The sequence below is a fragment of the Rana temporaria genome, chromosome 10 (genome assembly GCF_905171775.1).
Source record: "Rana temporaria chromosome 10, aRanTem1.1, whole genome shotgun sequence".
NCBI lineage: Eukaryota > Metazoa > Chordata > Amphibia > Anura > Ranidae > Rana > Rana temporaria.
In genome coordinates, this window is record NC_053498.1 from 57,083,441 (window position 1) to 57,107,028 (window position 23,588).

Here is a 23,588-nt window from a genome sequence, read left to right on the forward strand (position 1 = left end):
TAAGAGTGGCAACCTCAGCCTGGACTCCAACCAGGCATCCCCATGACTAAGCTCTGGGGGCAGAGTGAAATGCGTGGCCTAGTTAGAGTCCAGGCTGAGGTTGCCACTATTATCACCACCAGTGGCGGTGCGTCCATAAAGGGCGCAGGAGCGACACCCCCTCTCTCCTGCACCACTTTATTACCATAGATAGATTCATGCATTGCATGAATCTATCTATGGTCGCTGCCGACACCCCCTATTCAGGTGTCCGGACCCTTTTCGGGCACCAGGCACCTGAATTACACCAGCGGGGTGTTTTTTGGAAGCCGTCGGCTCTAATAGGCACTTAAATATGTGAACAGCAGGCACCATGCCGGGCATTCGCTGTTCACTCAGCTGTGTGTTAGCAAAACGATGGAATTCACTTTGCTAACACTGAATCTGCTTGATGGGCACAGTGGCTGCGCTTGATGGGCACAGTGGCTGCGCTTGATGGGCACAGTGGCTGCAATTGATAGGGTTTTTTTTTTTCAGTTTGTTTGTGCCCCCTCAAAAAAAAAAAATTAGCACCAGCCGCCATTGATCACCACCGTAGGATCATATGGATGTGCGGCACCAGGCATCAACTCTTTTCTCTTCCTTGAGCTACAGCAGGAGCCGGGATGGGCTTCATCCCTCGCCAGCTCTCCAAGCGGTGGATGTGGAAGAACCCACATACATACCCTATATCATCCAAGTCTGAGCAGCACACAAAGAATCACTATGGGTCACAGGAAGTTTACAGAAATTCTCAGATTGTCACAAAGAGAGGGAACAGACTGATAAACAGCATTTTTTGTTTTTTAAGTTTTCTCTGTAAAGGATAAGATAGAACTAATTTGCAAACCAGCTGGATCCCGAAGCATAATTTGTTTTCTAAGAGAATTACTTAAGTACATAGCCTAATTAAAATTATACTTTTAGAAATTACTAGTTTGTCCTGTATTCATAAAATCATTTTGGAACAGACACACACACCTGCAGCCAATTGAGCTGATTTACAAAAGGGATAAGGACTGTTCACTAAAGCTGCCTTCACACCTGAGCGTTTTCAGATAAAAAAACGCTTGTAAAACGATTATCTCGAAAGTTTCAAAACGCCCAACAAGCATAATCTCATTCATTTCAGAGGCAACTGTTCACATCACAGCGTTCTGTCGCCTGAAGCAAAACACCTGAAGCTCAAAAAAGTACATGAGCTTCTTTCTTGGCAGATTACATTTTACTGCTTTTACATTAGTGACCTTTTAACCTTGCACATGATTGTACAAGAATGCTGCAAAACTTTGCAAAAACACCCAGAAAAACACCCCCAAAAAAAAACTAAAAACGATACGTTCAGGTCTGAATACAGCCTTAGCATAGTGAATGTTCACTGAAGTTAGTTAATAATATTTACCGTAAATATCGTTTCTTTCTTTGGAGCGAGCCTCTGGCCACATTTATCCACAAAGCTCATGATGTTAAAGGGTTGTTATTAGGGTTGAGCGAACCCGAACTGTAAAGTTCGGGTTCGGTACGGACTTTGGGTTTTTCCCGAACCCGGACCCGAATAATTGGAAAAAGTCCAGGTTCGGAGTTCGGGTATGTTTTGGCGCGCTGCACGGCAGCCAATCGCCATTCGTGTTACTACTGTGACTGGGAACTGATCACAGCCATGCCTACTTATGGCATGGCTGTGATTGGCCAGTGCAGCATGTGACCAGTCTCTATATTAGATAGAGGCACACAGCACAGATCGTCACTCTGCTTCACTCATGATAGGGAAAGGCTGCTGGAATCTGCTGCTTAGGGAAAGTCTTAGGTGTATCTGGCTCGTTGTCACTGTATTTCACTTATGTGAGGGAAACGCTGCTGAATCTGCTTAGGGACAGTTTTAGGTGTATGCTGCTATGCTGCTCCAGAAATATCAAGAGGCACACTTTATTTCTTTGATATCTGCATCTTATGGCATCTGGCTCGTTGTCACTGCTTCACTTATGTGAGGGAAAGGCTGCTGAATCTGCTTAGGGACAGTTTTATATTTTTCCTATAGGGGCAGTCAGCACTCTATAGGTGACTGAGTATTTCAACAGCACTACACCTGCCACACCACCTGTGCACCTGTGATATACTGTGTTTCTGTCAAGTACATAGTCAGGGAGAGTTTCCTGAAATATTTTTCCTATAGGGGCAGTCAGCAATCTATAGGTGACTCTGTATATTTCAACAGCACTGCACCTGTCCCCTGTGATATACTGTCTGTGCAGTACATTGTTTAGGGCTGGGTTCCTGCTTCTTGCTATAGGTGGAGAAATATATAGGTGAATCTCTGCCTATTTCACCAGCTTACACTTTTTTGTATTTAACATTTTTCAAAATTAGGGCAAGACCCTAAATTTGAGAAATATATAGGTGAATCGCTGCCCATTTTACCAGCACTCCACCTTTCCCCTGTGATACACTGTCTGTGCAGTATATTGTTTAGTGCTGGATTCCTGCTTATTGCTATAGCTAGAGAAATATATAGGTGAATCTCTGCCTATTTCACCAGCTTACACTATTTTTGTATTTAAAATTTCTCAAAATTAGGGCAAGACCCTAAATTTGAGAAATATGAGGAAAACTTCAAATAAGGGACGTGGCCGCGGTCGTGGCGCTGCTGGTGGAGCTCCTGTTACAGGGAGAGGATGTGGTCGATCTGTGCCAGCTACAAGCACAAGTGAAACACCTTTCTCAGGTGCGAGTAGCCGACAGAGCCTGTCCCGGTATTTGGTTGGGCCTATTCCAGCTCTACGAATGTTGAGGCCAGGAGCAGAACAGGCGGTAGTAGATTGGGTTGCTGACAGTGCCTCCAGTTCCTTCACATTGTTTTCCAACCAGTGTTGTGCTGAAAACTCAGAGTTGGCGCCTGCAGCCGATGTCCACCTTGAGTCTTTCACCTCACCCCCTTGCAAATCAGCCAAGCAGTCTGAGCCCCAAAGCATGCAGCAGTCTCTTCTTCTTTTTGAGGAGTGTTAGCATGTGTTCCCAGGGCCATCCACCTAGCCCAGCCCCAGAAGGGGAAGAGATTGAGTGCACCGATGCCCAACCACTTATAATTTCAGGATGAGTTCATGGGGGGACCATCACAGCACGTCTTGCATGATGATGATGATGAAACACAGTTGCCAACTGCTGGTGCTTTTGCAATTGTGCAGACCGACAAGGAGGGCAGTGGTGAAGACTGGGTGGAAGATGATGTGGAGGACGATGAGGTCCTCGACCCGACATGGAATCCACCTCATGCAGGTGACCCATGTAGTTCGGAGGAAGAGGCGGTGGTCGCACAGAGCCACCAGCACGGCAGAAGAGGGAGCAGGGTGCCAAAGCAGAGCGTCCGTCCCCTAGACAGTACGCCTGCTACTGCCCAACGCAGCAAGGGACAGAGCACACCAAAGCCAGGTCCAAGGAGTTCCCTAGCGTGGCAGTTCTTCACACAATGTGCTGATGACAAGACGAGCGTGGTTTGCACGTTGTGCAATCAGAGCCTGAAGCGAGGCATAAACATTCTCAACCTGAGCACAACCTGCATGATCAGGCATCTAAGTGCAAAGCACGAGCTGCAGTGGAGTAGACACCTCAAAAACCAAGAAAGGTCTCTGGCTCCTCCTGCTTCCTCTTCTGCATCAGTCTCGGGCCTCTCTGCCTCTTCATCCACCTCCATAGTGACAGTGCCACCCCTCAATTAGAGGACCGGCAAGCAACACTACCACCTGGGTCACCAAACATCTCCACAATGTCCCATGGAAGCATTTAGCTCTCCATTTCCCAAACACTGGAGCGTAAGAGGAAGTACCCCTCTACCCACCCGCGATCCCTGGCCCTGAATGGCAGCATTTCAAAATGACTGGCCTTTGAAATGCTGTCATTCCGTCTGGTGGAGACGCAGAGTTTTAAAAGCCTGATGGCATTGGCTGTCCCACAGTACGTCGTGCCCAGCCGCCACTACTTTTCCAGGCGAGTCATCCCTTCCCTGCACAACCAAGTGGGGGACAAAATCAGGTGTGCACTGCGCAACGCCATCTGTGCCAAGGTCCACCTAACTACGGATACGTGGACCAGTAAGCACGGTCAGGGACGTTATATCTCCCTAACAGCGCACTGGGTAAATGCAGAGGCGGATAGCAGTTTGGCGCATGTCCTTCCACCACCGAGGATTGCAGGGCGCTTCAGTTTGCCTCCTGTTCCTAACTCCTTCTACTCCGCTTCCTCATCCTCTACCGCCTCCTCATCCAGTCAGCGTAACAAATTCACCACCAACTTCAGCACAGCCATGGGTAAATGCCAGCAGGCAGTTTTAAAACTTTCCTGTTTGGGGGAAAAAAACCACACACCGCGCAGGAGTTGTGGAGGGACATGGAACAACAGACCGATGAGTGGTTGGCATCAGTGAGCCTCAAGCCGGGCCTGGTGGTGTGCGATAACGGGCGAAATCTCGTAGCAGCTCTGGGCCTAGCCGGTTTGACGCACATTCCTTGCCTGGCGCATGTGCTGAATTTGGTGGTGCAGAGTTTCCTGAGAACTTACCCCAATATGCCACAGCTGCTGCAGAAAGTGCGGGCCGTCTGTGCGCACTTTCGGCATTCTCACCCTGCTGCTGCTTGCCTGGCAGCGCAACTTCGGCCTTCCCGCTCACTGCCTCATATGTGATGTGCCCACAAGGTGGAACACCACCTTGCACATGCTGGCCAGACTGTGCGAGCAGCAGCAGGCGATAGTGGAGTTCCAGCTGCAGCACGCACGCGTGAGTCGCTCTGCGGAACAGAACCACTTTACCACCAATAACTGGGCCTCCATGCGAGACCTGTGTGCCTTGTTGCGCTGTTTTGAGTACTCCACCAACATGGCCAGTGCCAATGACGCCACTCTCAGCGTGACTATCCCACTTCTATGCCTCCTTGAAAAAACGCTACGGGCGATGATGGAAGAGGATGTGGCACAGGAGGAGGAGGAGGAATCGGGATCATTTGCAAGGCTTTCAGGGCAGTCATTCACAAGTGGCTCCGAGGGTGGGTTCGTGCACCAACATAGGCCAGGTACACAATTGTCTAGCAAGGGCACAGTTCTGGAGGATGACGCAGTGGATGATGAGGAGGAGGAAGACATGGAGGAGGAGGATGGCATCCAGACCAGCTCATGGCCATTGCTGGTGCGTGGCTGGGGGGATACAGATGATACACCTCCCACAGAGGACAGCTTTTCGTTGCCTCTGGGCAGCCTGGCACACATGAGCAATTACATGCTGCAGTGTCTCCGCAACGACCGGCGTGTTTCGCACATTATGACAGGTGCTGATTACTGGGTGGCCACGCTGCTGGATCCCCGTTACAAGGACAATGTACCGTCCTTAATCCCCTCACTGGAGCGTGAACGCAAGATGCGCGAGTACAAGCGCACGCTGTTAGACGCGCTGCTGGTGCAATTCCCACCTGGCAGCGGGGCCACAGTGGAAGCAGAAGGCGAAGGCAGAGGAGGAGGAAGAGGTCGCCAACGCAGCAGGGGCACCGCCAGCACCTCAGAAGGCAGGGTTAGCATGGCCGAAATGTGGAAAAGCTTTGTCAGCACGCCACAACAAACAGCACCACCAGCTGATATGGAACGTTTTAGCAGGAGGCAGCATTTCAGCAATATGGTGGAGCAGTATGTGAGCACACCCCTACACGTACTGAATGACGGCTATGCCCCCTTAAACTTCTGGGTCTCCAAATTGGGCACATGGCCTGAGCTTGCCCTTTACGCCTTGGAGGTGCTGGCCTGCCCTGCGGCCAATGTATTGTCTGAACGTGTATTTAGCACGGCAGGGGGCGTTATCACAGACAAGCGCAGCCGCCTGTCCAGATCCAATGTGGACAAGCTCACGTTCATTAAAATGAACCAGGCATGGATCCCACAGGACTTGTCCGTACCTTGTGCAGAATAGACACCGGGCCGGCCTTACCCAGCCATTGTTTTTTTCTGAGCTTTCTAGGGTTGCCATCTCATCCCTTTCAAAGCAAAAACATATTAATTATACAGGTTCTCTGGCTGATTAAGGTGCTGCTAATTAAACTCACTTGGTGCCTTATCGACATCAAATTAGCCCCAGAACCTGTGTAACTCTGTGTTCAGGTTTAAAGGGATGAGGTAGCAACCCTAGATCTGTCTCACTATTTTGGGGTTTACCCTAATTTAAAAAATAAATCAATTAAAAACCAAAACCTGCTGTGTTGGCTACCTCGTCCTCCTCCTCCACCGCTTCAACCTTTAGTCACATTCTTAGGCTTGCGCACTGCAACTGCTTTCTTTAAGTCCCACCAGAGGTTCGCAATCGGATTTAAGTCTGGTGACTGTGATGGCCACTCCAAAATGTTCCAGCCTTTAATCTGCAACCATGCTCTAGTGGAGTTGGAGGTATGCTTGGGATCATTGTCCTGTTGAAAGGTCCAACGTCTCCCAAGCCTCAGGTTTGTGACGGACTGCATCACATTGTCATCCAATATCTCCTGGTACTGAAGAGAATTCATGGTACCTTGCACACGCTGAAGCTTCCCTGTACCTGCAGAAGCAAAACAGCCCCAAAGCATGATTGACCCCCCGCCATGCTTCACAGTAGGCAAGGTGTTCTTATCATAGGCCTTGTTCTTCCTCCTCCAAACATAGCGTTGATCCATGGGCCCAAACAGTTGTAATTTTGTTTCATCAGTCCACAGAACACAATCCCAAAACGTGTGTGGTTTGCCCACATGACTTTCGGCATACTGCAGTCGACTCTTATTCTTTGGAGACAGCAAGGGGGTGCGCCTGGGAGTTCTGGCATGGAGGCCTTCATTACGCAGTGTGCGCTGCATTGTCTGAGCAGAAACTTCAGTACCCACATCTGACAAATATTATCTCAGTTCCTCAGCAGTCACACGGGGACTTTTCTCCACTCTACGCTTCAGGTAGCGCACAGCAGTCGAAGTCAGCATCTTCTGTCTGCCACGACCAGGTAGCGTTTCAACAGTGCCCATTGCCTTGAATTTTGCATTTACTACTGTATTACAAAACCAATTGATGTCATAATAGTTGCATATGGTTCTTTATGAAGTCCTTGTAGGATTTCATTCTGAATACAATTACAAATGTACACTAAATTCCCTAAAACCCTTTACAGCATTGGGGGGTTCAATAATTTTGAACAAAACTGTATGGACCTCGTCCTCAAAAGGTAAAAATTTTTTTTAATGTTATTTTAAGTTATTTCCCTATCCACATTTATTTCCAGAGTACTTGCCATGCTCTTCCAGACATTTTGCTGCCATTTGCAGCCCTCCAGCCCTTTCCATTAGTTTTTTAGAGACATTTTTGTAGTCAAAAGTCCGGGTCCCCATTGACTTCAATGGGGTTCGGGTCAAAGTTCGGGTTCGGTCCCGAACATCCAGGTGTCCGCTCAACTCTAGTTGTTATTCACAACCATTCCTTTAAATTGTTGCTTTTTGCAGACGATACAGTGCCTTGCGAAAGTATTCATCCCCCTTGAACTTTGCGACCTTTTGCCACATTTCAGGCTTCAAACATAAAGATCAAAAAAAAATTGCAAAATTATTCAGCCCCCTTAAGTTAATACTTTGTAGTGCCACCTTTTGCTGCGATTACAGCTGTAAGTCGCTTGGGGTATGTCTCTATCAGTTTTGTACATCGAGAGACTGAAATTTTTGTCCATTCCTCCTTGCAAAACAGCTCGAGCTCAGTGAGGTTGGATGGAGAGCGTTTGTGAACAGCAGTTTTCAGTTCTTTCCACAGATTCTCGATTGGATTCAGGTCTGGACTTTGACTTGGCCATTCTAACACCTGGATATGTTTAATTTGTGAACCATTCCATTATAGATTTTGCTTTATGTTTTGGATCATTGTCTTGTTGGAAGACAAATCTCTGTCCCAGTCTCAGGTCTTTTGCAGACTCCATCAGGTTTTCTTCCAGAATGGTCATGTATTTGGCTGCATCCATCTTCCCATCAATTTTAACCATCTTCCCTGTCCCTGCTGAAGAAAAGCAGGCCCAAACCATGATGCTGCCACCACCATGTTTGACCGTGGAGATGGTGTGTTCAGGGTGATGAGCTGTGTTGCTTTTACGCCAAACATAACGTTTTGCATTGTTGCCAAAAAGTTAGATTTTGGTTTCATCTGACCAAAACACCTTCTTCTACATATTAAACAAATAGTGGAAAAAAAAAAAAGAGAATAATAGGCGCTCCTTCTGATTCCTTCCACCCCACTGCGCCAATGACTGTGCGAACCTCAAAAAAAAGCAGCTACTTAATAATAATAATAATAATAATAATAATAATATGTACCAAAAATTCTGAATGAACAAAATAGTAGCGCTAAAAAATAACTAAACGTTTCTAAATATTAAACAATACATTCGTGATACAAAAAATATTGTGAGGAATGCAGGAATATATAAAGTGAAAAAATTGTATAAATATATATGTGAAAAAGCGTCCACATGGAATATTATCACCTTGGATTTTCTAAGTGAAAACAATTAAAGTGTACAAAGGAAAACAAATCTTCAAAAAATCTTCTTAATATAAGACCGTTCACCACACCAAAGTGCTCAGTGACTCCACACCCATAAGAATTGCGCTTACCAATGCGATATGCCTTGCATTCTCATGCTTGGCACAAAGAGCAAAATATTTCTCCACACCAACTGACCAATTCCACCAGTGATTCTCACAAGCCGAATCGTTGTTCCACATGAAAGGTAAAGTGACTCCAATGGTGAAGTATATCAAACTTGTTTATTTAAAATCAGTAAAAAAGCTTCACACATTTCACTCACATTTGATACAGCAAATAAAGGCACTTCAATAGTGAACTAAGCAGTGAGTTCCTCACAGGTGATTATCTTGTTGCATTATTGTCACAGCGGACCTAAATAAAAACTGTCAGCCTCACCCCCTGCTCCGTTCGTCTCACTCGTCACTTCAAAAACACACTACACCACTTCCTTGGTGTGCCGTGTAACTTTCCCTAGACTAGTTTCGTCGCTCTGGACTTCTTCACGCAGGATTGGTTAACTTCCCTTTTATCAATGGGCTGACCTCTGACACGCATCATGTTACACCCACACATCCGCCCGTCAGTCCAAATGTGAATCACACTCTGTTAATTACAATGCTAATCAGTCCATCCACCTGTCTGTTCCACAGAACCTGCATCACATTATGTCAGCACTCAATGCGTGTCCCCATGACCACAATGCAACAAGTGTCTACAAACAGGAAATGGTTGCAATCCATCAATAATTTACAATACATCGCAATTATACATATTATGACATTGCTATTTGATTACTCTCGGTGTACAATGGTTCTATGTATTAAATAGATAATCCAAAGCCTTAAATTAAAAAAAAAAACATAAATAAATAAAAAAAAAAAAATAATGCACTCATCTGAGTGCATAACATGCCTCTCTGGGTTGGGAAAAATGTGTGTATATATGCCACTAACCACGTCCATATATGAATGTGAGTGATCATACTTCCACATAAATTCTACCTTATAAAATACGTATCAGGTTAAGCAAAAAAAAAAACTAACATGTATATACCCCCGTCATATCTGAAAAAAATGTATATATATATCCCAAACAGACGGATAGGCATTAGCATTCCTACTAAAACTACACATATAAATAAAATTTAGGAGTTGCTATTAAAGCAGTTCAGGTCAAGTTCGATTTTTAACCCTCTAGGGTGGAGACTCCCGAGGAGAAATATCCACTTCATTTCTCTCTTAGAGAGTTCCCTTACTCGATTAGAACCCCTCCAGGCAGGGAAAGTACAATCTATTCCACAGAATTGAAGAACTGAGGGATCTTGATGGTGTTTTTCCTTAAAATGCAGGGAAACGCTGTGATGTATAAATCCTTTCTTAATATTAGCCAGATGTTCGGCTATACGTATCCTAAGGAGACGCTTAGTTCTCCCTACATAGTACAGCCCACATGGGCACCATAAGAGATATACCACAAAGGATGAGTTACAAGTGATACATTGTTCAATCTCATAAACACGACCATCCTTATCTGAAAATTCCTTCTTCCCCCTATTGTTGATACTCACTGTCCTGCAACAAATACATCTCCGGCAGGAATAAAAGCCTTTAAAGTCCTCACTAAGGCTTGCCTTTTTAGGTGGATCCAGGATTTTCCGTACCACCCGATCCCCAAAGTTAGGGGCTCTCCTGTATATTTTTTAATTTAAGGCTTTGGCTTATCTATTTAATACATAGAACCATTGTACACAGAGAGTAATCAAATAGCAATGTCATAATATGTATAATTGCGATGTATTGTAAATTATTGATGGATTGCAACCATTTCCTGTTTGTAGACACTTGTTGCATTGTGGTCATGGGGACACGCATTGAGTGCTGACATAATGTGATGCAGGTTCTGTGGAACAGACAGGTGGATGGACTGATTAGCATTGTAATTAACAGAGTGTGATTCACATTTGGACTGACGGGCGGACGTGTGGGCGTAACATGATGCGTGTCAGAGGTCAGCCCATTGATAAAAGGGAAGTTAACCAACCCTGCGTGAAGAAGTCCAGAGCGACGCAACTAGTCTAGGGAAAGTTACACGGCACACCAAGGAAGCGTCCGAGTACCGACCAACGCATGTGTAGTGTGTTTTTGAAGTGACGAGTGAGACGAACGGAGCAGGGGGTGAGGCTGACGGTTTTTATTTAGGTCCGCTGTGACCATAATGCAGTGTTTCTCAATTCCAGTCCTCAGGCCCCCCCAACAGGTCAGGTTTTCAGGATTTCCCTCAGATGAAAAGGCCTTGGTGATTACTAAGGCAGTGAAACTGATCAAATCACCTGTGCAAAATAATGGAAATCCTGAAAACCTGACCTGTTGGGGGGGCCTGAGGACTGGAATTGAGAAACACTGCCATAATGCAACAAGATAATCACCTGTGAGGAACTCGCTGCTTAGTTCACTATTGAAGTGCCTTTATTTGCTGTATCAAATGTGAGTGAAATGTGTGAAGCTTTTTTACTGATTTTAAATAAACAAGTTTGATATACTTCACCATTGGAGTCACTTTACCTTTCATGTGGAACAACGATTCGGCTTGTGAGAATCACTGGTGGAACTGGTGGAATTGGTCAGTTGGTGTGGAGAAATATTTTGCTGTTTGTGCCAAGCATGAGAATGCAAGGCATATCGCATTGGTAAGTGCAATTCTTATGGGTGTGGAGTCACTGAGCACTTTGGTGTGGTGTAAGAAGATTTTTTGAAGATTTGTTTTCCTTTGGACACTTTAATTGTTTTCACTTGGAATATTATCACCTTGGATTTTCTATGTGGACGCTTTTTCACATATATATTTATACAATGTTTTCACTTTATTTATATATTCCTGCATTCCTCACAATATTTTTTGTATCACGAATGTATAGTTTAATATTTAGAAATGTTTAGTTATTTTTTAGCGCTACTATTTTGTTCATTCAGAATTTTTGGTACACCTTCTTCTACATGTTTAGTGTGTCTCCCAGGTGGCTTGTGGCAAACTTTAACCACTTAACCTCCTGGGCGGTGTTCCCGAGTCTGACTCGGGGTGAGATTTTTGGGCAAGGATCGGTAACCCCGAGTCAGACTCGGGCTCGCCTCGCTGGATGTACAGGGAGTTTTACTTACCTTGTCCCTGGATCCAGCGATGCCACCGCGCTGTGTGAGCGAGCAGGACCTCGCTCGATTCACACAGTGCCTCCGTGTGACGCCGATCTCCGTTCCCTGCGACGTTACGACGCACGGGGACGGAGAACGGCGCCAAATTCAAAAAAGTAAACAAACACTATACATACAGTATACTGTAATCTTATAGATTACAGTACTGTATGTAAAAAAAAACACACCCCCCTTGTCCCTAGTGGTCTGTCCATTGCCCTGCATGTCATTTTATATAATAAAAACGTTTCTTTCTCCCTGCAAACTGTAGATTGTCCATAGCAACCAAAAGTGTCCCTTTATGTCAAAAATAGTTTTAGATCAGCTAAAAAACAGCGATAATAAATTATAATCACTTGCAGAATTGTGCGATAGCGATTTGTGGGGAAATTCGTCATAAAAAAAAAAAAATAATGACAGCAACAATTCTGCAACTGAGCAAATTTCAGTGATTTTGATTTGATTACATTATTGAATAATTTTTATTATAATTATATTATTATTTGTTATATTGATTTATAATTATTTATTATATTATAATTTATAATTTTGTTTTTAAAAAAATGTCATACCCGGGATGCCTATTAGAAGCTTGTTTGGTCAGATTTAAGTGAGTTATTTCTAAAAATGACAGACCTACAATATAAAACGCCAAATTTCCTTGCAAATAATGGTACCGCTTTCAGCATGTTTTTTCTGAAAGAATCATACCGCCAGGGAGGTTAAGGACCGGACCAATATGCTGCTACATGACCCAAGGGGTTTTTACAATTCGGCACTGCGTCGCTTTAACAGACAATTGCGCGGTCGTGCGATGTGGCTCCCAAACAAAATTGGCGTCCTTTTTTCCCCACAAATAGAGCTTTCTTTTGGTGGTATTTGATCACCTTTGCGGTTTTTATTTTTTGCGCTATAAACAAAAATAGAGCGACAATTTTGAAAAAAAATCTATTTTTTACTTTTTGCTATAATAAATATCCCCCAAAAACATATATAACATTTTTTTTTTCCTCAGTTTAGGCCGATACGTATTCTTCTACCTATTTTTGGTAAAAAATCGCAATAAGCGTTTATCGGTTGGTTTGCGCAAAATTTATAGCGTTTAAAAAATAGGGGATAGTTTTATTGCATTTTTATAAAAAAAAATTTTTTTACTACTAATGGCGGCGATCAGCGATTTTTTTTTTTTTTTTTTTTTTCGTGACTGCGACATTATGGCGGACACTTCGGACAATTTTGACACATTTTTGGGACCATTGTCATTTTCACAGCAAAAAATGCATTTAAATTGCATTCTTTATTGTGAAAATGACAGTTGCAGTTTGGGAGTTAACCACAGGGGCGCTGTAGGATTTAGTGTTCACTTAGTGTGTGTTTACAACTGTAGGGGGGTGTGGCTGTAGGAATGACATCATCGATCGAGTCTCCCTATATAAGGGATCACTCGATCGATGCAGCACCATAGTGAAGCACGGGGAAGCCGTGTTTACATACGGCTCTCCCCGTTCTTCAGCTCCAGGGAGCGATCGCGACGGAGCGGCTATAAACAAATAGCCGCGCCGTCGTCCCGGATCGCTCCCCGAGGGAACCCGACCGCCGCATGTAGCGGGGGGGGGTCCCGATCGGACCCCCGAACCACGTCTAGGCAGGGACGTACAGGTACGCCAATGTGCCTGTACGTGCCATTCTGCCGACGTATATGTACATGCGGCGGTCGGGAAGTGGTTAAACAACACTTTTTATGGATATCTTTAAGAAATGGCTTTCTTCTTGCCACTCTTCCATAAAGGCCAGATTTGTGCAGTATACGATTGATCGTTGTCCTATGGACAGATAGCCAGATTCAGAAAGACTTACGCCGGCGTATCTACAGATACGCCGCGTAAGTGTAAATATGCGCTGGCGTATTTATGTTCCGTACCCACAGAACAAAATACGCCTGAAAATAGGCTTCCTCCTACCGACTACACTTTCCTACGCCGGAGTGTCGTGGGCGCATATTTACGCTCGACGAATCTTGCAATCACATTGATTTCCTATTCAAATATGCAAATGAGGGAGATACGCCGATTCACGCATGTAAGTGCGCCCGCCGCAGGCTACGCGCAAGTCGTACGTCAGGCCTTAAGTTATTCCATCAAAAAGCTGGATTATCTTTGCACCAGACGTGCACAGGTCAGCTGGAGAGCAGCTACAGCAGCACCGTTACGGACGAGCTGAGCAACCACACTTGCAGGAGAACACATCTGTGTGCCAACATGCCAGGGGCAGCCGTGGTCCTAGCACTACTAATGGGTCGACAGACTCGTAGGAGGGCACGGGAGAGGATATACTGCATGCGCATGAACGTCTTTGGCATGGGTGATTCGGAGGTGTATCGCATCTTCAGATTCAGCCCTGATGCCATCCTAGAATTAGCCACAACCCTGCATGATGACATCACCAGCAAGACACATAGTGCACATGCAGTGCAGCCACTGGTCAAGGTACTGGCAACACTGCATTTTCTCGCCAGTGAATCTTTTCAGCGTACAAGTGGAGTTGTGGCTGGGATGTCACAATCCACCATGAGCAGATATGTGCACCAGGTTGTCCCCGCAATCCTCAGACGCATGTCCCACCACTTCATCAGACCCACCCATGAGCATCTGAGGCAGAAGGCAATGCAGGATTTCTACATGATTGCAGGATTCCTACGCACCGTGGGGGCCATTGATTGCACACATGTGGCACTACGCCCCCCCTGTGACACAGAGCACAAATACCGCAATCTGAAGCACTGGCATTCCATCAACGTACAGGTGATAGCCAATGCCTCATATGGCACGTCCGTGCCAAACACCCAGGGTCCAGCCACGACAGCTACATATACCGTCAAAGCAACATCCCAACAGATTTTGAACAGAACGTGTATGGGGACAGCTGGCTGGTTGGTGAGTGACATGGGTGTCAGGCATGACTGTCTGACCCCATGATACAGACATCACGAGGGGCACATGCACGACTAACATCCTCCTGTCTTTTCCCTTCCAGGTGCATATGCACTTGGACCCCATCTCCTGACTCCATACCGGAATCCCCAAACCAGAGGAGAGATTAACTACAATGCTGCACACATACGTACCCGTGCAGTGGTGGAACGCACCTTTGGCCTCCTGAAGTCCCGTTTCCGATGCCTGGATAAGTCCGGGGGGACCCTGTTGTATTCCCCAAACTTTGTGTGCCAGATCATCGGTGCATGTTGCGTGCTGCACAACTACGCCATGAGAAAGGGCCTGGAGATTGACCTACGTGATGACCAGACCCGCGAACCACACAATCCCCCCCCCTAACTGAGGCTACCCCGTCTGCTGAGGGAACAGCAGTCAGGAGACACCTCACAGAAGACATCTTGCATGTTAAACACACACATTCATCATGGCACAAGGAGAATGCACGCATGCACACCACTGTGGTCCCTAGCTCACACACACCACATCCACATCACATTGAATTACCCCTAGTCCACCATGCAGGACTTGGGAGCAGCAACGCCACGCCAAGGCCCCAATTATGTCGCTGTCCATTCATACCACATTCACACGGTCGTGGGGATAATTTCTCCCCGACAGCCAAGGGTGACACCCCTTACTGGCAGGAGTGTCACCCCCACATTCACACACCAGTCACACTGTAGCCAGCACTCCTCACCGTGTGCTTACATAAATAAAAAAAAAGGCTCATAACCTGAGCATAAAAAAAAAAAAATCAACTCCTGAGTCAAACAAAAAAGGCCCTCATTTGGCCTGACGGGGGCTGCCCCTGGTGGCAGCTCTCTGGCTCCTCAGCTGCCTGGGGGGAGCCTGGGTGAGGGGGGTGGGACATCTGGAGGTGGCTCATCCCCAGGTGTGCCACTCCTGGCAGGTGATGGCTGCCTGCCCTCCAAGGCCACGGCAATACGGCTCAGAAAGTGATTTGTCTGGGCCTGCATCCTCAGCTGGCGGGTGAGGTTATGCCGCTGGTTGTGCTGCCTCTGCCTCCCCTCCTGGATGGCAGCCGTGTTGGCGTGGACGGCCCCAGTAAGGGTTTGAACCTCTGCCACTAGGTCCGCTGTGGTGGCCTGCAGCTCCCCAACGCAGGTGACCACTGCTGCGCTATTGGCATTGCCATCCTGCACTGCGTCCAAAATCAGGCCTGTATTTTCTGCCACCCGGTGCAGGTGCCCGGCTATCTCCCCCATATGCCGGGTCTGCTGGTCCATGGCAAGTTGTTCCTGCACGGAATCAGGAACACCCCTGGTCTTCCGGGTCGCCTTCCTTGGGGCAGAAGACACTTGGGAGCGAGTGTAGGGTGAGCCCCTTGAGGGGGTTCCCCTGCTGGTGCCTGACACAGAGGGGCTTCCCCTGATGGGGGGGGGGGAGTTGTGAGAGGGCCCAGGCAGAACAGTGGACTCCTCTATAATGAGACAAATCTGCCCAAGGTCCACCGACTCCTCCACCACCTCCTCGAGAGGAGAGGTGTGGCCACTCCCCTCCACCGCTGGATCTAGGGGGTCTGGCTGAGGCTGTTCCGGGGAAGATGTCGTGGAACGGCCACCAGCAGCAGATGGGCCCGCTCCCTCCTGCACATCTGTGGATGACATAAAGCAGTCACATGTTGGGGGACCCACACACTTGTCACATGTTCCCTTCCACCCCCTCACATGCTACACACCATATAGGGGGATATAAAACACTTACCTGTCCTCGAGGCATCATCACGGGAATCATAGCCCTCAACGCCCTCCAACTGCTCCCTCTGTAGACACCTCCTCCGGGGTCAAACTGATATTGCATGGTGGTCTGCCACCTGTGCCCCTCTGGTGCTTCCGAATGGTGGCCAGCTTCTCCCGCACACGGAGCTTCAGATCATTTATCTTATTAATGTCCTTGGTGCTGCGGGTGGCATTGCCAAGGGCACTAACCTCACTTGGGATGGTCTCCAGGATGACCTGTTTCTTTTTGTGCAGCTAGTATCTTTCTTATCCCGGCGTAGCGCATATACGTTGCGTTACGCCGGCACAAAGATGCGCCCATCTACCTGAATCTGGCTAAGAGTCTCCCACCTCAGCTGTAGATCTCTGCAGTTCATCCAGAGTGATCATGGGCCTCTTGGCTGCATCTCTGATCAGTCTTCTCCTTGTATGAGCTGAAAGTTTAGAGGGACGGCCAGGTCTTCGTAAATTTGCAGTGGTCCGATACTCCCATTTCAAAATTATCGCTTGCACAGTGCTCCTTGGGATGTTTAAAGCTTGGGAAATCTTTTTGTATCCAAATCTGTCTTTAAACTTCTCCAACAGTATCTCGGACCTGCCTGGTGTGTTCCTTGTTCTTCATGATGCTCTCTGCGCTTTAAACGGACCTCTGAGACTATCACAGTGCAGGTGCATTTATACGGAGACTTGATTACACACAGGTGGATTCTTTTTATCATCATTAGTCATTTAGATCAACATTGGATCATTCAGAGATCCTCACTGAACTTCTGGAGAGAGTTTGCTGCAATGAAAGTAAAGGGGCTGAATAATTTTGCACGCCCAATTTTTCAATTTTTTATGTTAAAGTTTGAAATATCCAATAAATGTCGTTCCACTTCATGATTGTGTCCCACTTGTTGATTCTTCAAAAAAATTTACAGTTTTATATCTGTATGTTTGAAGCCTGAAATGTGGCAAAAGGTCGCAAAGTCCAAGGGGGCCGAATACTTTTGCAAGGCACTGTATATAAAAGGTAATGCTTACTGCACACAGTCCATTAATCTATTTGCTCCCTTATATGTATTCCCTCTTAGAGGATCACACAGGTGCAGACAGGAGGATACACATGCTGAGCTTCACAGTCAATTAGGTTTTCAAATGCAAATGCAAAATTTCTCTCTTTCAACAAAATTTCATGTTCAGTTAGCAATGCATAGACTGATTGCATACAAAGCTCATAACTGTCTGCTCACCTCTCCCCCTGCATGTTCCTTCCAAGTCTTGGGGGGGGGGGTAGTGTAGGAGAGGGTCCTCCAGGTGTGTCGCTCCATGTTCTCTCCTGTGCTCAGGGCTGCCATCCCTCCTCCTCCTCCATCAAGCAAGCTGCCAAATCGAGCACCCGCTGTCCTGGTGATGTTCTGGAGGTGCAGTGGGCTTTCACTTCTGACGCATGTCCTGGCCTCTCACACTGCTGGTTGCAGCTCGTCCGCCTGGAGCCTCCCTCATCCGCTCAGTCTGGCTCCACCGTTGTTATCTTCCCCACCTCAGCAGCAACAGCACACACCCATCCCCCTCTGAACTTAAAGGCCCAGATTCACATACATTGGCGCATATTTATGCCGCCGTAGCGTATCGTTTTTACGCTACGCCGGCGCAGCGCGGAGAGGCATGCACTGCATTCAGCAAGCCATTGCTCACCAAGATGAGCCAGCGTATTTTCGCAGGCCAGCGTAAGTGTAAGTGGGCGTGACCCCATGCAAATGATGGTCCGAGCGTGTTGCAGTGGTTTACGTCCGGCGTATCTTAAACGGCGCATGCGCTGTGACGCGGACATATGTCCCGCACCCCTCTGCGCATGCTTGCAACTACGCCCGGCGTAACCCCTAAGATACGCCGGCCCACCGCCTACGCCGAGAGCATAAATACGCCCAGACATGCGGCCGTCGAGCGCAAAAGTACACCAGCAGCTTGTCTTCCGTGGTGCAGGTACTTTTGCAATCTGAGCGATGTCTGCTCCTGAGACTGAAAGGGAGAGGAGGGGAAAAAAAAAATTCAGCTGAGGAGAGGGCCTCAAAGTTGTCAGACAGATTAATTTGGTTTAGTGCTCTTTGGTTGACAACTTTGAGCCTGGCCACATGGTAACATTTTTTTCCCCCCATGTTTATATTTAATTGCATATTGCTAAAATCGCATCTCATATAGAGTCCCAACCTCCCCCATTTTTTATCTATTTACAGGGATGGAGGCCTATGTGCAGCGTCCCACTCAGGACATGTGGGATCTGCAAAAGTATTACTTCTTTGTCATTGCTATATTGCATGTCATTTTGCATTGTATACCTGTGGTATCCCTGTTCATAGGCTGGTCAGGTGTGCTTCTTACTTCCCACCACAAGATGGGGATAGCACCACTCTGGGAAATCTATCCCAGCTCAGGCTTATCTGTGGTCAGTTGTTCAGTACAGGAAGCAGTGTGGAGAGAGAAAGGAGAAGGTGAAGGTGAGAGAAGGTCAGTCCAGAGAAGGGACACATTTAAACTGCTAAAATCAAAGGATAAAAGCCATTAATCGGCAGCAAAGACCTTTGAGTATAAAGGTGAAGGATTTATTAGCCTCCGGCAACCTCACCCATGTCACTGGATTCAAAAAGGACCAGACACAAGTAAGCATTATTACTGAACCACAGCCTGAGTCCAGGCCTACTAAAGCCTATTAGCAGTGGATCAGCAGAATTCCTCTATTTACCCAGAGACTGTATTCTAACTGGATGTTTGTACTGCAACCAAAACCAGACACAGTAAAAGTTGTGAGTTGTATTCTGCCACTGTCTACCTCATTCTTTAACATTGTTACTACAACTGGTTGTACCACCATTAACGGTACTGGCGTCACGACAAATATCATCAAGGGACTTAGCCGCCACAAGCACTCTAAACACCCCTGTCATCACGGGCACCTCAACCACCATCTTGGCTGGCGTTTCCCTATCGCAGAGCGTGCCCCGGAGGATTTCGTGCTGTCTTCCCTTTCACTGTGCGACCGGCCCAGGGAGGCTTTCTGCTAACCGTGAGTAAACCGATGAACTGTATTATTGCTGTCTCTCATCGGCCCACCGTGCACCTCACGTGTTCCCCTGCGGTTCTGGCTCGTCGCATATGGTAGTATCTCTATATGCCTCATTTAAAGTCCCACCCCTATCCCCCCTCTTTTTGAACATTATTCAGGGATGGAGATGCGATTTAGGAGTGGAATGGAGTGCCTGCACAGATTTACCACCGATCAGTTTATTTATGCATTGTCATTTTTTTACTGGCAGACCCAGTTTGAGTTGGTCTGCCTTTAGTTTGGTGGTATATTGGTTTGTTGGGCAAGGTTTTTGTTCCACTCCTATTTTCTTTTGTTTTCCAGTGCTCTTTTGCCATACCAACTATAGGTAGGGGCAGGCTTTAGGATATCACCTGTCCTCTGCCTATTGATTAGCACACCTGGGCTCCCTTTCAGGAGACCTTAAATTCATAGTTAGGACTGCAGCTACACAGAGTGCCGTGTCGCTGGCGCTGCAGCTTCCCAGGTATTTGCAAATGCTTGCAACTAAACCTCTGTTTTTACTTACATCAGTTGGACAGATTAATTTGGTTTAGTGCTTTTTGGTTGACAACTTTGAGCCTGGCCACATGGTAACATTTTGTTTTCCATGTTTATATTTAATTGCATATTGCTAAAATCGTATCTCATATAAAGTCCCACCCTCCCCCATTTTTTATCGATGTGTACCTCCATGGCACACAGTTGCATGACCAGCAAGGTCAGGAAAGAAGAGATTCTCCAGGAGGTCACCCTGGAGTTCAATGCCCTTGGATATGAGAGAAGGACCTCTAAGGACATTGGTAAAAAATCAATGACCTGCATCGTCGGGTCAGAGAGAAGCTGGCCAGGGTGAAGAGGCACGCCAGGGGCACGGGAGGCGGACCAGCCAGTACTATCATGCTCACTGCCGATGAGGAGGTGATCACCAGATGTTTGGAGCGGGAGCAAGTGGAGGGCCTGAAGGGCTTTGACTCCGGTGATCAAGCCTTGAGGACAGGTAAGTGTGTTTTATCCCCCATACGGTGTGTAGCATGTGAGGGGGTGCAAGGGAACATGTGACAAGTGTGTGGGTCCACCAACATGTGAATGCTTTGTGTCATCCACAGATGTGCTGGAGGGAGCGGGGCCATCGTCGGCTGCTGGACGACCTACGCCATCCCTGGAGGAGTGCCCACACCTCTCTAGAGGTAGTTGAGGAGGAGCATGTGGATCTTGAGGAATGTGTCTACCTCGAGGAGGATAACATCATTCCCTGGAACCTCCCTCCCCCCATCAGGGGAAGCCACTCAACCTCCCCCCCCCCCCATCAGGGGAAGCCCCTCAAGGACCACCCCCATCAGGGGAAGCCCCTCAGGGTCCACCCCCATCAGGGAAAGCCCCTCAAGGGCTACCCCGTACAGACGGGTCCAAGCCTCTCCAGCCCCCAGGAAGGCTTTGCGGAAGACAAGGGGTGTACCCGAATCCCTACAACAAGGGCTTGCGAGGGAACAGGCCTGTCAGATGCACCACATGGGTGCTATTGCCTGTGACCTGCGCCATGTGGCACACAGCCTGGCCTCCTCGGCCAAGACCCAGGCTGAATGCACAGTGGCTGTGCAGGGCACTGCAGCCACTGTGCAGCAGTGCCTCACACAGCAGGCTGAGCAGAGCACCTCAATCTCTGACAGCCTGCATGATGTGAGTGCTAACTACGCTGCTATGGTGACCTGCATTGGGGAGCTGCAGGCCTCCTGGCAGAGGTGAAGAGCCTGGGAGTGGCTATACAGGCCAACACTGCTGCCATCGAGGCAGTGGGAAGACAGACCAGGCGCCACCAGCGGCAGACCACTACCCGCCAACTGCGGATGCAGACGAACTGTCCTCACCCGCATTGCCCTTGCGTTGGAGGGCAGGCAGCCAGCATCTGCCAGGAGTGACAGACCAGGGGATGATCCTCCTCCTGATGCCCCACCCAAGGCTCCCCCCCAGACAACTGAGGAGCCGGAGTCGTGGCACCAGGCCTGGCCCACGACAGGGCAAATGAGTGCTCTTAATTTTTTTTTTTTTGCTCAGATTATGAGCTTTTTTTTTTTTTGGAGAGACGTGCATAGATGTATGTGCCGTCCTCCAGTAAGGGCATGCCATGTCGGCCGATGGCATGATCCTTACAGTGTGACTGGTGTGTGAATGTGGGTGACATTCCTGCCAGCAAGGCGTGTCACCTTGGGTCGTCAGGGAGAGGTTATCCCCACAACCGTGTGAATGTGGTATGAATGGACAGCAACACCATTGGGGCCTTGGCGTGGCATTGCTGCTCCCAAGTACTGCATGGTGGACTTGGGCTAAACCAATGTGAGGTGGATGTGGTGTGTGTGAGCACAGGACCCCAGATGGCAAGTCACTTTTTTTTTTTTTTTTTTGGAAAAAAAAAAGTTTTTGATATTTTTTTATTTATTTTTCTATTCCTTTTTTTTTTATTTTTTTTATATATATATTTTTCTTTATTTTGTCTCTCAATTCACGGCAGCACCCCCCCCCCCCCCAGGCCTATGCCTGAAGCTGTGTAAGGGGGCCCCATAATTCCTGATGGCGGCCCTGCCTGGCATGTTGGCATACAGATGTGTTGTCCTGCAAGTGTGGTTGCTCAGCTCGTAACGGTGCAGCTGCAGCTGCTGTCCAGCTGACCTGTGCACGTCTGGTGCTGAGTTACACCTGCTTTATGGGGAATAACTTTAGGCCGGACGTAGAACTTGCGCGCACCGCTCGCACGTACGTGAATCGCCGTATCTCCCTCATTTGCATTTTTGAATACAAAATCAATGGGAGCGCCACATGCGTCCAGCGTAAATATGCACCCACAATACCCCGGTGTTGACAAGTTACGTCGTCGGATGCAGCCTATTTTCAGGTATCTAGTTTTGTGGGCACGGCGCATATTTACACTTACACGGCGTATCTCGAGATACGTTGGCGTAAGTGCTTTATGAATCCGGGCCTAGGTGTTTATACCTGGATGATGCCTATAGCTGCAGGCATCATCCTGGTTTCATTTTTTTAAGATGGCGGTTGGCTTTCATGTAAAAGCAATCCTAGCAGCAAATTAGATGCTAGATTGTTTTACAAGCAGAGGGAGGAGACACTGCCTTCCTGCTGCCTTCCATGGTGCTCTCTGGCTCTCCCATCCCACCAGGGAACTTGACAATGCAGCTGGTAGTCCCAACAGCTGACAATAAAGCTGAGACCGGGATGGCTCCAATCATCTTTATAATCTCTAAACTGGAAACTGGAAACTCTCCGCTCTGACGTGTCCAGCAACCATGCAGTTTCCCCAGCAGGGCGTCCTCTGCTCTGGTGTGTCCAGAAATTCCCCCTCTCCGCTCTGAGATCACGGTGTCACATGATCTCCACACTTCTCCCGAGTCCTGCCCCTCCTGTGTCCTCTGTCCAATCCACCATGTCTGCCCGGAGCAGCTACAGACTTCTCCTGTGTCCCGTCCCTCCTGTGCACTCCGTCTGTGAAGGGGAGGTGGGCGGGAAGAATAAAGACAAGCAGCCACACAAACTGCTGAATGAACCAGTGAGCCCATCCCAAGTGAGTGAGTTCTTTCATTTACCAGACTTTTCGCTTTCTCTCTTTCTCTTTCTCTTTGGAGTAGCTTTACTCCAGTCTGTTTATCTCTTGTTTTGTTTTAACTCCTTCCTTGCCATCATCTGCCTATATATTGATGTATAACAGAATTACTTGATTAATTTTAAACTCTTAAAGTGGTATTAAAGCAAAATATTTATTATACTGCAGATTACCAATTTATAGATGGGTGGCTGCATTAGTTTTGTCTTTTGTTTTTAGGTTTTCTCTTTTATATTTACCTGGTGATCCTGCTAGTAAGTCTTATGTTTTTCAAAAGAACGAGCTGTCTTGCAGCTGTAGCAGTTAGAGGGTTGAATCAAACCATTTAACATGGGCAAAGGGGGTGGAGTCAGGGGCGGACCCAGTGGGGCCCGCAAAATGAGGTTTCGCCTAGGGCAGGGGTGTCAAACTGACGGCCCTCCA